Source organism: Erpetoichthys calabaricus, chromosome 2, assembly GCF_900747795.2.
Source record: "Erpetoichthys calabaricus chromosome 2, fErpCal1.3, whole genome shotgun sequence".
Lineage (NCBI taxonomy): Eukaryota > Metazoa > Chordata > Cladistia > Polypteriformes > Polypteridae > Erpetoichthys > Erpetoichthys calabaricus.
This window is the reverse complement of record NC_041395.2, coordinates 326,666,398-326,684,810: the sequence shown is the minus strand read 5'-3', so window position 1 is coordinate 326,684,810 and position 18,413 is coordinate 326,666,398.

Sequence of the window (18,413 nt, the reverse complement as noted above, 5' to 3'; positions counted from 1 at the left end):
ATTAATCTGCCTAATGAAAATTTAACCAGTGTTATAAACAAATAATTGGCTATTATCCTCTCAAAGATCCCGAATAAATTACTTCTGCTTATTTCATCGCTTAAAAGCCGGCCCTCCTGATTGATGTCGGAATAAATGCTTACTGCTCTGCCACTGCGAGTGGGTCTTGGTTAAGCCTGTGATTGACTTAATGAGAGTCTTTGGGGTGAGTAAATGTTCCAAATTGCTCAGTCATTAGCTTTGCTAGGCTTTCTGAAGATACCCTGGATCTGCATTGCAGTCTGTTTCTCTGGTACAATTCCGCCTCCAATTACATTTTCATTTAGAGCAACCCTCTGAAGTCAGATAGGCAGGCCTTCTTTCATTATGCTGGCCTCCTTTTTCTTTTTTATCTAAATGGTGTGAAATGTCTCTTCATTTAGAGCAATTAAAGTTGAAAAAGACTGCACTGTAATGAATTATCATACAAATTATTTACTTAATGCTGCAATCCTATTCTGTTTTTTTTTTTTTCTCGTGCCCAGCACCAAGGCTGCCGTGGCACTAACTTCAACTAAGGTAGACTCAACAGCCTGGACTTTTACCCAAAATATTTCTGTGAAATGTTTTTTTTTTTTCCGACCAAATATTTCAAATTAGAAAAACTGGTCTTATCTTGCTTGTGTGAGAGCGTGCCTGACGGGCATTAGCAGCAACTGTCAGGGCCCGCAAGGCTTAGGATTTGAGCCCATCTTTCTGGGCATTCATACCAGAAACTATCAGGGCCAGCAAAACAGGGACGAGAGACTGTGAGGCATGGCAGCACGAGCCTGTCACCCTTCTGCATGAAAGATGCCAGCTAGATAAACACGAGGCTTGGCGCCAAAGATACCGAGCTGTGAAATCCCTGTGGCTTCTGCTGTCCTCGACCCACAGGGCAATGCCATGGTGGGCACCGCACTGATTCAGAGTTGGTAGAAGAGAAATGGCGTGTTAGATCAGGTGCGTTCATCTGGGATAATCTGATTCAAGGTGGCAGGGTCCAGTTTGGTTCAGTTTTATTCAAATCAATTCAATTTAACTCTGGTCAGTATGGCCGAGTTCAGCTGAGCTAAATGTAATTTAATCTGACCCATCCATCCATTCTTCCACCTATCTATACAGCACAGTTTCTAATTCAAGTCAACTAAATTAACATTCAAGCCATCTGTCCATTCTTCTACCCATTCATGCAGTATGGTTTAATCAGTTCAGCTAAATTAAAATTCAATCCATCCATTCTTCTAACCATCTAGTTAGTACAGTTTAACTCAATTTAGATAAAGTGAAATCCATTCTTACACCCATCTAATCAGTACAGTTTAATTCAATTTGAATAGTCATCCACTCTTTAACTCATTCATTCTGCTTAGTTTAATTCAATTCGTCAAATTCAAACTCAAATCATCCATCCAACCAGCCATTCTTACAACCATCTTTTCAAAAATGTTTAATTCAATTTAGCTGAATTCAAATGTAACCCATCCATCCATTGATTCTTCTACCAATATATGCAATGTAGTTTAAGTCAACTCAGCTGAATTCAAATTCCATCCATCCATCCATTCATCCATCCATCCATCCATCCATCCATCCATCCATCCATCCATCCATCCATCCATCCATCCATCCATCCATCCATCCATCCATTCTTCCACCAATCTATGCAGCACAGTTTAATTCAAGTTATCTAAATTAACATTCAAGCCATCTGTCCATTCTTTTACCCATCCATGCAGTACGGTTTAATCAGTTTAGCTAAATTAAGATTGAATCCATTCATTCTTCTAACCATCTAGTTAGTATAGTTTAACTCGATTTAGATAAACTGGAATCCATTCTTGCACCCATCTAGTCAGTACAGTTTTAATTCAATTTGACTAAATTTAGTTTTATCTAGTCATCCATTTTTCAACTCATCCATGCTGCATAATTTTATTCATTTCTTCTAATTCAAACTCATATCATCTATCCAGCCAGCCATTCTTATAACCGTCTTCTCAAAAAAGTTTAATTCAATTTAGCCAAATTCAAATTTAACCCATCCATTCATTTTTCTACCAATCTAATAATGCAGTTTAATTCAACTCAGCTGAATTCAAATTCCATCCATCCATCCACTCTTATAACCATCTACACGGTATAATTTACCGTTTATACTCACGTATAAGTCGAGTCTTGAAACCGGAAAACTCGACCATAAAATCAGACCCTGACTTATGTGCCCTTTCAAAAATGCAACACTTAATTTTTTTGTTTTTTACATCTTCTTCCCTCCTCCAGTCTCACACCAGTTTCTCAGACACATCGAATTGTTATGCAGCAGCGCAATTTCTTTCGCTACTTCCACGACGTTTAATTTAAAACCAGCTTCATATTTTCTTCTGATTGAACGCTCCATCGTAGATAAGGGATGCTCTTATGATAACGGTGTATGAGGGGGTGAGACATAAAAAACACAAATCAGTGAAAACGTTGCTTTGGAATAGTTTGGGTATCACCGTGTGGTCATGTAGGCACAATAGAGAGAAAACAAAGGCCATGTGTTCCGTGGTTACTCTCTCAGGTCGGCGTTAGCATATCATAATCTCTTGGTCCAATAGCGTGAGTTTTCCGCATTCTACTTATATGACTGACATTATAAAACACTGGAAATTATACGATAAAATCAAGTCCTGACTTATCCGCAGGAGAACTTATCTATGAGTATATACGGTAATTCAGTTTATCCATTCCTTCCTCTACCCATCTATGCAACAGTTTCATTCAATTCTGCTGAATTCCAATTCTATTCATCCATCTGTCCATGCATTCTTCTACCCATCCATGCAATACTTTTAATTTAGTTCATCTAAATTCAGTCATATCCAGGCATTCTTTCTTCTACCCATCTATGCATACAGTTTGATTCAATTGAATTCAAATTCCGTCCATCTATCCATCCATCCATACATTCTTATAACTATCTGCTCAGTAGTGTTTAATTCAGTTTAGCTAAATTCAAATGTAACCCATTCATTCTATTCCTCTGTGCAATACAGTTTTATTCAATTTGGCTAAATTCAAATTCTGTCAATCCATCCACCCATTCATCCTTTCTTTTAACTGTCTACTCAGTACAGTTTAATTCAGTTCAGCTCAATTCAAATGTAATCATTCCATCCATTTATTCTTCATCCCATTCAATCACTATAGCTTCATTTAATTTAGCTGATTTCAAATTCAGTCCATCTGTTCTTCTACCCATCCATGCAGTACGGCTAAACTCAGTCCATCTGTCCATCCATTCTTCTACCCGTCGTCACACATGCTGGCACCAGGAGTGTCTCATGGGTGTGGTGTGGACTGGTACTACAGGGAAGGGTTTTCTTGCACCAGTACTACTAACACCATTTCCACCCCCGTTAGAGTGGTGAAGAACAGTCCAGAAGACACCTGACGTCACATCCACTTCTGGAGTTTCTAAATGTCGCCTTTCTGCTTCCGCTGTTACTTAAATGTCCATCTCAAAGGAGGTGGCCGTTCATTTGGGACTCTGCATCAGAAGAGGATGGATTTCTCTCACAGAAGCTACGTGTCTAATGCTACAGCCTGCATATGTCAGACGTGATGTTTAGCCTTTTGTCCATTAATGTTCAACTGCATTTTGGACCCCCTACTTGAAGGACATTAAATGAGGTGTTTTTTGGAGCCATAAGTCTTCTCTTGTTTCCTTCTGAGATATTTAAGCCATCTTTTACCAATCCAGCTTAGTCCAGTTTTGAGGTATGGGGACCAATTCCATTCAATTCTGCTCATTCCAGTTAAATTTATTTTAATATTGTCCATCCATTTTCATATCAGCTTAATCCTATTTCATTTGATTCAGATTAAGTTAATTTATTCCAACAAATTCAGTTTAGTTTAATTTTTTTCAATGAGCATAATTTCTTAATTTTAATTCAGTTCAGTTCCTCTGTTCATTCTTCCTCAAGCCAGTTTAGGAACACAAGGATGAATTCATTTGTGTTTGATTCATCCATCCATCCATCCATCCATCCATCCATCCATCCATCCATCCATCCATCCATCCATTATCCAACCTGCTATATCCTAACTACAGGGTCACAGGGGTTTGCTGGAGCCAAAATAGGGTACAAGGCAGGAAACAAACCCTGGGCAGGGCACCAGCCCACCGCAGGGTGCACACACACAAGCACACACCCACACACCAAGCACACACTAGGGATAATTTAGAAATGCCAATGCACCTAACCTGCATGTCTTTGGACTGTGGGAGGAAACAGGAGCACCCGGATGAAAACCACGCAGATACGTGAAGAACATGCAAACTCCACACAGTATGGCAGGCGGCTGGGCGTCATACCCACCCGGGATGCCTGGAAGTACTGGGAGAGGGACTATACCCCCCCCACCCCGGACCACAAGATGGCAGCTGGCCTGGTTAGTATGGGGGCCATGAGAATCGAGCTTGGAAGCTCAACCTTACTGGGGCCTGTGGCCACCGCCAGGGGGCGCCCGGAGGATCCTAGAGCCCTGGAAACCAGCTCTTCCACCACACCAGAAAGTGCCGCCAGAAGTTCATCGGAGGCACCTGGATCACGTCCAGGTGGGGATAAAAGGGGACCACCTTCGTACGATCATAGAGCCGGAGTCGCATGGAAGAAGGCAATGCTCAGGAGTGAGGAGGAAAGGCGACCCAAGGATGACCATTGAAAGGCCCAGGTAGTGAAGGGTGTTTGGTGCTGGAGTACTGTGTGTGTGTGTGTGGGACTTGGACTTTGGGGACCTTGTAAATAAAACGTGTGTGTTTTTTAGAACTGCCGGTGTCCATCTGTTTGCATCCAGGCTGTCTTCTCACAGCAGGGAGGACCCGGGAAGCAAACCAAGGTCTCCTAACTGCGAGGCAGTAGCGCTACCACTGCGCCACCGTGCCGTCTGTGTTTGATTCAGCTCAACTCAATTTAGTTCAATTTTTCTCTATTTATTACTTCCATCCACCTGTCTAGCCAGCTGTTATCAAACCATCTTAATCCAGTGCAGGGTAAATGAGTCCAGTGTGGTTGGATTCCATTTAAAATGAATTCAATCCACTTTAATTCAATTCAGTTCATTTCAGTATTTATTCTGTTCAGTTCGACTTAATTTTAAAATGAGCCATCTATTCTTTCTCACATCCATTATCATACCACATTAATTTCATTTGGGATCACTGGACCCGATTGTTGTGTGATGGAGTTTTAACATGTTGAGGTCACCAAAAATAAGCCAAGAACAAGGCCAGGACCTTCACTGGCCAGCCCAGAAGAGGAAAACCCAGTCCATCGTAGTCAAAGCTATAACCTGGAGGCTTCCGGCCTAGCAAGCCCCAAACTAGGAAAGCTAACAAAAAAAAAATCGGGAGTGGTCTCCTCTCGACTTTCTCGTATACTCAGATATGGGGATGGACATTTGAGGTGTAAACCTCAAGACATTTATTATATTTTTATATTATGTACATCAAAGAAACATCAACAACAAATCTAATCAAATTATAATATATTGAACCATTATTATAAAAGTAAAGGTGAATAAATCAGACTCTGCTGCTACATGAATAAAAGGTAAAGAATTGGTTAGCAGAAATAGCCCAAACGTTGATAGAAATCTTTGTTTTGTACATAATACTTGTATGCAAAATTTGGTTGACCTAAATGAAAGTGTACTCAAATTATTGTGTTTACACACACACACGGACATACTGTAATTGAAAAAATTGTGTTTTCGGACTCAGGAGGTCTAAAACATTGAGATTAACCAAAATCTCGAAATCAAATTTTTGGACGATTATAATATTTTCCCTACGAGTAAGTAAATCGGACTCAGAGAGGTCTACAACATCGAGATTCATGAAAATCTCAAGGTCAAATTTTTGGACAATTGCAATACTTTCTCTATACTTCATATACTAGAAAGTAAAAAATTAGAAATATAAAAATATGGTATAAAAATAAAGCAAAAGACAAAAAAGGAGGAGGATGGACGTAAACATCTAGCATGTGCCTGAAAGGATGTTTATGATTAAGAACCTATTAAACAAAAATTAGAAATTGACAAGAAAAGAAGCAAAAAGAGACAAGAAGGAGTTGCCTTTGGTCAGTCCTAAAAAACAGATACATGCAAGCAAAACCAGTTGAAATAATAATAATAATAATAATAATAATAATAGGGCGGCACGGTGGCGCAGTGGGTAGCGCTGCTGCCTCGCAGTTAGAAGACCTGGGGACCTGGGTTCGCTTCCCGGGTCCTCCCTGCGTGGAGTTTGCATGTTCTCCCCGTGTCTGCGTGGGTTTCCTCCGGGCGCTCCGATTTCCTCCCACAGTCCAAAGACATGCAGGTTAGGTGGATTGGCGATTCTAAATTGGCCCTAGTGTGTGCTTGGTGTGTGGGTGTGTTTGTGTGTGTCCTGCGGTGGGTTGGCACCCTGCCCAGGATTGGTTCCTGCCTTGTGCCCTGTGTTGGCTGGGATTGGCTCCGGCAGACCCCCGTGACCCTGTGTTCGGATTCAGCGGGTTGGATAATGGATGGATGGATAATAATAATAATAATAATAATAATAATAATAATAATAATAATAATAATAATAATAATAATAATAATAAACAGCAATACTCTCAGAATTCTAATAAATGCAATGTTCTCCTGATCTGAGCCACTTCTGCTCTGGTTAAATAGCCAAAGGGAGGGCTCAGGAGTAGTGATGTCAGTGTGGCCCCCCACCCCCATGGCTCCGCCCACAAATCACAAAGAATGGAGGTACATTTAAAAGGGCAGAGAAAAAAATCTAAACATTCAATAAAACAAAAAACACATAAGTACAGACGTATACATATCATCAATTTGATTTGATTTAAGTTAATTCAGTTCAATTTAATACCATTCAATTTAGTTCAATTTAACTCTTCTTAGTGTGCTTAAGTTTAATTCAATTCAATTCAGTTTATCTCTCCATTCATTTTTAAGTCTGTATAGAAACACACAAATTAATTTAATTCTATTTGTCTCAGATCAACTCAAGTCAATTCAATTCATTTCAACTTGTTACCTTCATTCCATCCGTCTGCCTATTTATTCTCTGATCTGTTCAACCATTACCACCCATCTTCACTCAGTATAAGGAAACTGGATCCAGTGGGGTTGGATTTCCTTTAACATTAATTCAGTTCAATTTACTTCAACTCAGTGCATTTCAATTTACATTCAGTTCACCACAGTACAGTTTACTTCAGTATGATCCATCTGTCCTTTCATACATCCATTATCAAACCTCCTTTATTGTGTTTAGGATCACTGGACCAGTTTTCAATCTTGTTAACTAATCTATCCATTTATCTTAATCCATTCATCTTAATCCACTCTAAGGGTCCAATAAAATTCAGTTCATTTTTGTTCACTCCTTCCATCCCTCCCTCCATCCATCCATCCATCTTTTACCATTTCAACTTGCTACATCTTAGATTTGTTTATTCCAATTCAGTTTCATGGCAGCACTCAGTACAACTGGGTAACCAGCCCTGGACAAGAGGCCAGGCCATTGCAGTATCCATATGAGCTCAGGTTATTCCTGTTTAAGGCCACAACATCCAGTTCAATTCAATTGAGTTCACTGCAATTTAATTTACTTTACTTCAGCTCATTCATCCACCCTCCCATTCATTATCAGCCATGCTTTCTTCATTTCAAGCCAGCAGTGTCCAATTTAGCTCAATTTAATTTACGTCTATTCAGTTCAGTGCAGGTCAGTTCAAATTAATTCAGTTCATCTTTCCATTCATGATCAATCCAGTGTTATCTAATTCAGGGTCAGTACACCCAATTCTATGCAATTTGCTTCAATACATTTTAATTAAGATTAGTTCAAATCATTCCTCCATCTCCCCATTCTTTCCTTATCCATCCATCTTTCAAACCCACTTCATCCTGAAAGGGGTCGTGAGGCAGCTGGAGCTTATTCTAGCAGTCATCTGGCGTAAGGCAGGAACAAACCTCAGGATAGGGCACCAGTCCATCAGAAGGTCAACACACACACACATCCAGAGCCACTTTAGTATCACCAGTCTACCTAACCTGCATGTTTAATGGTCTATGGGACAACCTGGAGGAACCTCATGTGCAGATTCCACTCAGAGAGAATCCGGGAAGTGAACCCTGGCCTCCTTGTTGCTAGATAATATCATTATGACTGCGCCACCCTGCCACCCTCATTCTTTATCAACTATGCATTATCTATTTTAAGACTATAGGGTCAGTTTGTTCACTATAATTTAGATCAGTTCAGTTCAAGCAATCATCCATTATCAATTTAGCACAATCTGGATTAGGGTCACAGTGGCCGTTTCAACTCAGTTTAGTTAAGTCACAATAAATTAGTTCAATTTTGGGAGTCTAGCCAAAAATTCCATATGCCTTCCACAGAGGATGTGATCACCGTGATCCTTCATACAGTGTCGGCTCACCTGGATACCATCATCCCTTACTATCTAACACAGGGGCTCCACAGGGCTGTGTTCTGCATCCTCTGCTCTACTCCCTCTACACATACAACTGCACAGCAGCACGCGATTCTAACATCTTCATCAAATTTGCTGATGACACAGCTGTGGTGGGCCTTATCTCTAACAAAAATGAATAAGTTTACCTGGATGAAGTGGAGAGTCTGTCACACTGGTGTCAGGACCACAGTCTACTCCTGAATGTCACCAAGACCAAGGAGCTGATTGGGGACTTTGAATGAAAACAGCAGAGGTGCTACCAGCCCCTCAACATTAACGGCTGTCACACATGTGCACATGGAGGCAGCTAAACGCCTCAAGAGACTTAATTCCTTGCCAAACCAGGGTATGGCAGAGTGCACTGATCCTTGTTCTTTTCAAATGACAGACCCATCATGGGAAATTCCGCTTGGACCCGAGGGCATCACTTCTGGGTCCAGTCCCAAGACATCATTTTCGGTCCCTGAGGACGTCACTTCTGGTCCTGGCCCTGAGGATGTCACCTCCGGTTACCATCTCATGACATCATTTCCCATTTCTCTTGTGGGGAACAGCCCGGACACAGACAGGTAGACATGATGTTTCACCACACACTCGTTTATTTACACTAATATTTACAGCAATAGTAAGCACAAACCCAGTGCCGCAGCACCAATCACCCCTTCAGTCCTTGGCCACAACACAATGCCTTTAGTCTCTCTGGTCCGCCTCCACTCCTCTCCTCCAAGCTTCGTCCTTCTTCCACCCGACTCTCGCCCCTTGACTGGAGGGAGGCGGCCCCTTTTATTCACCCCGGAAGGACTCTAGGTGCATCCTGAGGGGCTCCGTTGCCACACCCCTGTGTGGCGGAAGCTCTGAAGGTACATCCGGAAGTCCTCCGGGTGTCCACAATCCTCTTCCCCCCAGCACTTCCGGGTGTGGCGGAAGTGCTGAGGTCCAGCGCTCCCAAGGCATTGGGGCGCCCCCTGGTGGTGACCACGGGCCCCTACAGGGTAGAGCTTCAAAGCTCTGTACCCGTGGCACCCAAAGCAACCAGGGTGGACGCCCCCTCGTGTTCTGGAGGAGGCATGAGCCCTCCTCTGGTCCTCCTGGGCATCCTGGCCGGGCAACAACCCCTGCCGGGTGCCACACTCTATATAACCACCATGTTTAGCTGTTTACTTTGTTCTTTGTTATGGACTGAACTATACCACTTTGAACCACATCTTTTGCTATGATTTGACAGCCAATTTCAAGTATATGGGTGGCTGCCCCCAAACCTCTTTCCTGTGTTGTCTGGATCATTTTACACAGCACTCTGGTGGAGAGGGTGGCCAGTTTCATAGACCTCAGTGTCCATATCACAGAGGACAAGGTCTTTATCACCTTCAACGATACAGAGATTCCAGGCTGCCTTCTCACTGACTAAAGAACTTCTATAGATCCACCACTGAGCACATCCTGACAGGAAGTCTTATTGCCTGGTTTGGATGCCACAAGGCTCTGCAGACAGTAGTGAGATCAGCACATCACAAACTCTGACGTCATCTACACCAAGCAATGTCAGACCAGGGCAAAGAAAATTATCAGGGACAGCAGCCACCCCAACAACGGTGTCTTCTCTGAGCTTTTGTTCTAGAACTGTTGAGTATTAAATGGGGCAGAGGCTTAGTTGGCACCACAACTACTGTACCATGTGCAAGGATTTTTTCAGCTGACACTGATTCTACATTTCATTATCCCAGGGAATTTCTATTTTACTCAGTGGAATTAAATTCATTTTAAGTCAACTAATCCATCCACCCCTCCATTACTGAACATTTACACACCAGTGCCACCCTTCATCATCACTGTTTGCAAATGAAGAAATACATATAATTGGAATATCCCATGCAGAAGTGAAAACAGACTCTGACTTCCTAGATTTTCTAATAGAAGAGTCAGATCTTCTCCAAGCCCCTGATACATTAAAGACTAATAAAACCTCCATACCTGATGGGATTTTAACGTCATCTATAGATCTTTATTAGGAATATTTGAGTAGTCACGTGAGAAAGGAGAAGTACCTAAGGACTGGAAAGTTGCAAATGTGACTCCAACCTTCAAGAAGGGAAGCAAAATGGATCAGAGTAATTACAGACCAATAATTTATGGACTATTATGGAAACTATAAGGAAAAAAAATAGAAAAGTGTGGGTTTATGAATGGAAGATCATGGCGAACCCACCTTTTACATGCATTTTGAGCAGGCAACTGGAATTGTTGACAATAACAAAACATACTACAGAATTTATGCAAACTTTCAAAAAGCTTAAACTCCAGTCCCACAACCTGAAACTTCAACCTGTGGGCATCATGAACTGCAAAACTGGATCTCTAGTTGGTTAACTGACAGAAGACAAAGAGTACAGATAAGAGGAGAATGCTTCACATGGAGCAAGGTCATCAGTGGAGTCCCCCAGGGCTCTGTACTTGGAATTTTACTTTTTACTTTCACGTATACGAAGTATAGGGAAAGTATTGGAATTGTCCAAAAATTTGATTACGAGATTTTGATGAATCTTCGTGTTCTACACCTCCCGGAATCTGAAAATACCACTTTTGGAATTATGTCTGTGTGTTTATACACAATAGCTTGAGTACACTCTCACTTAGATCAACCACATTTTGCATTCAAGTAATAGGTACAAAATGTTGATTTCTATCAACTTTTGAGCTATTTCCGCTAACTGGAAGTGGTACTTTACCCCAAAAATATTACAAATTTGGTAATTTCACATCATATTATGGTAAAGCACCACATTCTAAGCATTTTTTGTCATTTTGCATTTTTTCGAACAACGACTGATTTTCAAGATAACCGCAATTTTCCATTTGACGTTCAAATGGTAATACATACATATCTGAAAACATTTCTGCTTTATGTAACAAAATATTGTGCAAAAGTTTTACAATACACAGATTACTAAAGTCTCTTGAAACGTTTGACCTACTTCTGCTTACTGAAAGTGGTAATTTACCTGAATTATTCGGCAAAATACAATTACTGTGACAAATTTTTATTCATGCAGCTGCAGAGTCCGATTTATTCCACTTTACTTTTATAATAATTGTTCAATATATTATTAATTTGATTTGATTTGTTGTTGACGGTTCTTTAATGTACATAATATAAAAATATAAACATTGTCTTGCGGTTTACTCCTCAAATATCCATCTCCATATCTGAGTATACAAGAAAGTCTAAGGGGGACCACTCCCGATTTTTCTGATCTAGATTAATGACTAGCCATCCCCATGACTTCACCGACGTAGTAGTGAAACAATATAGCAAGATGGCCCTGCCCGGCTCCCTACTCCTGATGTCACGCTTCCCCCTCCCCTCGGCCCACAGCCCCTGTCTCGGATTAGTGTGAATATATCGCTCCTGCAAGTCAAGTATAACTCTTAGAGTGATGAGAGAAGTCGCAAAATCAATGGAAATGTTCAAGCAAATTCTAGAAAAAAGCCTGATCTAAATCCATTAAGTAGTTCTCTGATTCGCTAACTAAGCGGAGGTATGGTTCTCTTGTGAAAAGCGGATAGACATACACACAGAGAGACACTGGATTTTATATATATAGAGACAATGATTCTGGTATAGTTAGTAAACATATGAAATTTTCAGATGACACTAAAATTGGAAGAGGCGGAGTTTAGCTGAGTGGGGGTGTGGCTGAGGTGCCCTCATTGGGTGGCTTCTCTGAACTGCAGAAAAGAAAATAGATGGTATTGTTAGCATTGGCACTCCCACTTATACCTGTGGGTTGCTGCATACCTTATCCAATCTTGGAAGGTGATCCTCAAGCACCCATATATGACGGGTCCTATCATTTAAACTGTTGAGTATAAATCGTTGGACATTATTCTCAGATTATATAATGCACTAGTGAGACACACATTTGGAGCCCCGTGGAAAGCTTTGGTCACCACAGTACAAGAAAGACATAGCAGCACTTGAGGAGGAGAGCAACCTAGTACATCATGGGAATAAAGGGCATGTCCTACTGTGACAGACTCAGGGAATTAAACCTGTTTAGTCTTGAGCAGAGGAGACTGCATGGGGACCTCATCCAGGTATTTAAAATCATCAAAGGCATCGATAATGGAGGTCCCTTAACATTCTTTCAGCTTAAGGGTGAATCGCGTAAACAAGGACATCACTGGAAATAAAGGGAAAGTGCCTTTAAGTCTGAAGCCAGGAAGCACTTGTTTATGCAAAGAGTTGTGGGACTCTGAAACAAACTACAGAGACATGGAGTTGAAGCAGAAACCTGGAGAACCTTTGAGAAGAATCTGGATGAGATATTGGGAAGCGTAGCTATTAGCTAAACAAACAGTTCTGATGGACTTAATAGTCGCCTCTCATTTGTCACATTTGTTAAGTTCTTAATTAGAGTGATGATGTATTTCTTCTTCGTTACTATACCAGATTGCAGGTAGGCAGTGTGGTGTAGTGCAGGGTTGGCTCAAGTGTACATTGCATCTCTAGTCAGTGGTGGGTGGATGCTGCCCCTCTCAGATCGGAGTGCGCTCATGTCTGTATGTTATGTGCAAAGGGTTATACTGACATTTAATAGAAGAGTGGGGAACGAGAAATGTTTGGATGAATCTTGGCTCCCCCCATGACATGGCGCCTCTAAGCAGTGGTGGGTGGATGCTGCCCCTCTCAGAATCGAGTGTGTCCATGTCTATATGTTACGCGCAAAGAGTTATACTGACATCTAATAAAAGAGTGGGGAACGAGAAACGTTTGGATGAATCTTGGCTCCCCCCATGACATGGCGCCTCTAAGCAGTGGTGGGTGGATGCTACCCCTCTCAGATCGGAGTGTGTCCATGTCTATATGTTACATGAAAAAAGGGTTATAGTGACATATAATAGAAGAATGGGGAGCGAGAAACGTTTTAATGAGTCTTGGCTCCCCCCACGATGTGGCACCTATAGGCTGGTGCTTACTCAGCCTTAACCTAAAGCTGGTCATGGTATAGGCCTAATAGTTAAGGCTTTTAACTTCAGACACGAAGGTTGTGGGTTCAGTTCTTACTACTGACACCTTGTGATCATGAACGAGTCACTTCACTCACCCAATAGGATCTCAAGAATAAGTAATTATAATAAATATAGCAGATGGATGTGTTTCTTCACCTGTGTGTTACAACATCTAACCTGTAAGGCAATTAAAGGTGTTTGTCAATTGGTGTTGGATGGCAAGATGGGCAGACACGGGAAGTTGGCACCATAGATGCAAGAAGATTTATTGCTCTTCTCGGAGACAGAAATCTGCTTTGTGTTTTGAGGATGGCATGGCACCTCTTGGTGAGAATGGGGCACTCTGCCCTCCCTAGAAGTATTGACCATGTTGTATGTACTCACTGGTTGGACACAAAATAAAAAAAAAAGCCAAAATGAAAGGTACAAGTCCATGGAAACAGCCAAGTCAAGAGCCGACATGAGAGAAAAAAAAAAAAAAGAAATGAGCTACACTCCATACAAAAGAAAAGAGATAACGCATCAAGGAGAGAAACTGGCAAATGGGGTGCAGGAACTGAAGACGAAGACCCTGTTTGAAGTGACGGCGTGTACAGACCTTCTAAGGCAATCTGCTGACAAAGCAAGAATGGCTTGGGAATGATTTCTCCGGCAATGTGTATCTAGGAATCGCCTTATTTAATAAAGATGAAAGATACGAAATTAAAAGGGAGAATTCCCAGCGACAATTGGCTGGTCCGGGAGATATCCGTACGGCCCACCAGTGCCACACAGAGGAGGGCACAATGTCCTCGGGGTTATTATTTCAAATGCATATTAAATATGCAGAAAATATATTAATCTCTTCAAATTTCACATTTGAGCAAACGAACCATGCGGCAAAGACTAAACCGTCGCTGCCTGAGGGGGAAGCGTGTCCTAGATGGGTCCGGCCAGCTCTCTTGTCTTTGTTCTCACTCACTTCTCTGTGTGAGGACTCCGAAGCACACACTCTGAGCCCAGCTATTTTGCAGATTTTCAATCCTGTCATTTTTGCCATTCCCTAAATCTGGAACCTCCTAATTTGCTCCTTCCCAAAATGGTCAACTTTGTTGTTGCAGCACAGTGGTGTGCAAAAGTATTCAATCCCCTGAAAAGTCGTCCTTATTTTCTGCATGAGAAAGGATTTGTCCACATATTTATCCATTTAGTATTTTTAATATGAACATGCGATATTGTGTGGTATTTGTGCCCATCCATTGTGCCTTCAAATCTGACAAGATTCCCAGTCCCAGCACATGAATAGCATCCCCATAGCGTGCTTCTGCCCCCACCGTATTTCACCGTAGGTTTGGTGTTCTGTGAGGGTTGGGCAGTGTTAGTTTTACACCACACATACCTCTTTGAAATTTGGCCAAAAAGTTCTGTTTTCGTCACATCTGACCATAAAATCTTCTCCCACATCTTAACTGGTCTTCCTCACGCTTTGTAGCAAATGTCAGACTTGTTTTTACTGTATGTGGACCTTCTTAAGGAAAGGCTTTTTTCTTGCTCCTCTACCGTAGAGGCCTGTTTAATGGAGAGCTCTTGAAATTGTGGACCCCTGCACCTTCACTCCAGTTTCAGCAAAAGAGCACTGCAGACACTGAGAGTGACGGCTGGAGTTTTAGTGGCCTCTCTCACCAGTCAATGTCTCACTTTGATGTTTAGTTTTGAGAGACAGCCTGTTCTAGTAAGAGTCTGGTGCTGTGATCAGGCCCGGTCTTAGGTATTATGGGGCCCTAGGCGAAAGGGGGGTCCAGGGGCCCCCTGAGGGGGGCAGAGCCCCCCTGGAAGCTCTGTGAAATGCGTGAAAATTAGACCAAGGAGTCGATCCGGGGCCCGCCGGACGCCGGGGCCCTAGGCAGTCGCCTACTTCGCCTATGCCTAAGGCCGGGCCTGATTGGGACAAATAATGCTGTAGTATATTTAAGTATATATGACAATTGCTCACTCTGACAATTTGTTTTGGGGGCCCCCAAGATGGTGGGGGCCCTAAGCTATAGCTTGTGTAGCTTATACGTAAATCCTGCACTGGCTGTGATAAACCTCATCAGCAGATGCTTCTTGTTCTTCATTTATTGCAGTGATTGTCCAACAAAGACTATGGCCCTAACGAAGGGGGCTTTTTATATCCAGAGAGATATAAAGGACTCACAAATAAGACATCATTATATTTAATTATGACTGTCAAGTGACTGTCACCTTTGTATCATTTATAATTCATTTGTCATTTGGGTAAGCCTAGGGCTTCTAAAGCATAGAGTTTTAAATACTTCTGCAAACACTCACTTTGGAGTTTTTCTTCTTCTTGTGATGGATGATCATAAAGTAACACACGCGCACGCGCCTGCTGCCACTCCCCAAACTCCTCCCAGAATTACACCTCTTTGAATATGCAAATCAATATAAATAGCCCATAAGCTCAGCGTTCTGTGAAAAGACAATGGCAAAAGCACAGGGGAAAATAGAAGAATTTCAGCAAATACCAAGAGGAGGCAAGGAAATACGTACTATTTGTTGGTTTAAACAGTGATATAAACAACAAAAGGAAGTTGATCGAGTGATATAGAGTGTCAGAGAAACTCAAAAGCTCAAGTTCACAAAGTCACACAGTGCCCGAAATAAAAAAGATGTTGTCAGATATCAAAGTCGTAGCCCACCATCTGAGTGTCATATGAAAGCTTATTAGGGTACAGAGAAAAGAAAAAAATTAGGGGCACAGTGGGAAAAAAGCTTGAAATGTCAACTTTAATCTCAAAATTAATCTCAAAATTTCCACTTAAATCACATAGTTTATTTTGTCATTAAAGTAGAACATCATAAACTTCATCTTTAAATCATTTAATTTACTAGTTTCTCATCATATCGTAACGTAAAGTAGCACATTAAATGTTTTGTTTTGTATGTGTTCTTGTATGTGCTCTATGTGTGTGAATCATTACGTGCTTCTTAAACGGGCTTTCTCTTCCTCTGACAGGACACAGAATCCATTACATTCATGATATTACAGCTCTCTGAATAATTAAAATACGGAGATGTATACTTGATATCATTTTCATGATGATAGGAGTTAAAGCATGTTATTAAACATGGGAACACGGTGGCGCAGTGATAGTGACGAGCTGGCACCTCATCCAGAGATTGTTCCTGCATCCCGCAAGATGCTTGCTACGCCGTGCGCAACCGTCAATGAATTAATTTATTGCAGCAGTACTGTCTCTTTCAAATGTACTAACCTCCAATTCCTGTCCTTCCTTTTCTTTCTCCAAGTAACCAATCGCCATACAATCAGCTCTGTAATAGACATTAAGCCATCTGTAAGCTGAGAACGGTGATTCTTCAAAACTTTTAAGGAGCATTGAAATACCTTTGTAGTACATGTTTAATTATTCTATCCATCTGTCCTTCCAGTGTCGTGCCAGCCTCAGCAAGAATAAAGCGCAAGGCAGCAACAATCCCTGAACTAGCTAGCGCTGTGACACCGTGTCCTCATATGTTTAATTATTAACAATATAGATTATTTAAATGATGTTAATATTTTATCTGTATAATGTAAAAAATATATTTTGCTGCATTTCATCTTAACAATGATATCATTATCATATGTAAATACGTGCTTTATAAAGTGGCTCAGGTTGTGCAATATTATAACTGTATTGCAAGTTTACAGTGAGGTGATTGTACTTATAAGTACAAACAGTTCTACAAGGAGCACTTGATGGACTGATTGAGTGTGTTTAGAGTTCTTGGGATGAAACTGTTTCTGAACCGCGATGTCCGTAGAGGAAAGGCTCTGAAGCATTTGTCATATGGGAGCAGTTCAAATAGACAGCATGGCTGAGGCAGCGTGTGCTTGATGCTGTATACCGATAATCCGATCAGCTGCTGTAAAGCTGTAAGTCCACATTCAGATACAGTGACTTAAATACTCTGAGTGGTGCAGTGAGAGGAACAACGCTAAAGCAGCTATGGTATTTGGAATAGTTTAGCCATTCCATGAACCATTATCTTGTTACAGGTTAATTATAATCAGATGTCATAAACTAATAAACAATATGCGGTTAATTTCAATGTATTTGATAAAGTCGCATCAGGGATGTGGCTCTAAAAAAGAAAGGGAAACCTCACTGTAACAAAAGCACTGCTTTGATGCTGGGTGCCTCCAGTTTGCAAAACCGAGTGGAGAACTTGCGTATGCCAAGGATTTAGCTACCGTGAAAACGTGCGTGGCTTTACACCAAGTTTAGGTTTTATACATCGCGATGTGTGAAAATGGGCATACGCAACATTTTTGTGTGTATGCACTGTTTATACATGAGGCCCCAGGTCTGTAGAGGGAGGAAGAGAACAGTCATTAGAATACAATGCCACCCTGTGGATTGATGAGGAATTACCACCACCAGAGCCTTTAAGCTGTCCCCAAGGTGCACATTTGTGACACACCGTTACTTTAAGCTTCCTTACTGGTTTCTGCAGTTTCCACTTCTTGGAATTCCAATTTTCATCAATTTTCCTGAACTGGAATACCTTGGATCTCCTAACACAACTGCTAATGTACCTTGCTCCATTACAATATGTCTTTAGGACTTGAAAAAGTGTAAACCCCAAAGGTTTCCCATTTTTAGCCTGTGTAGGCCAAGGCCTGCAGGTAAGAGTTGACAACTGACTGATTTTGGAGTAAGCCTTATCTTGGCAGGCTGGTTAAGGTCCTGATCTGCTTTGTGGGACTTTTACGAGGTATCATACCCCTTTCCAATATCTTTGTGACTCTGTTGCACAACAAGCTGAAACACCAGAACCAACAGCGGCATCTCCCACGGCCCAAACAGCAGG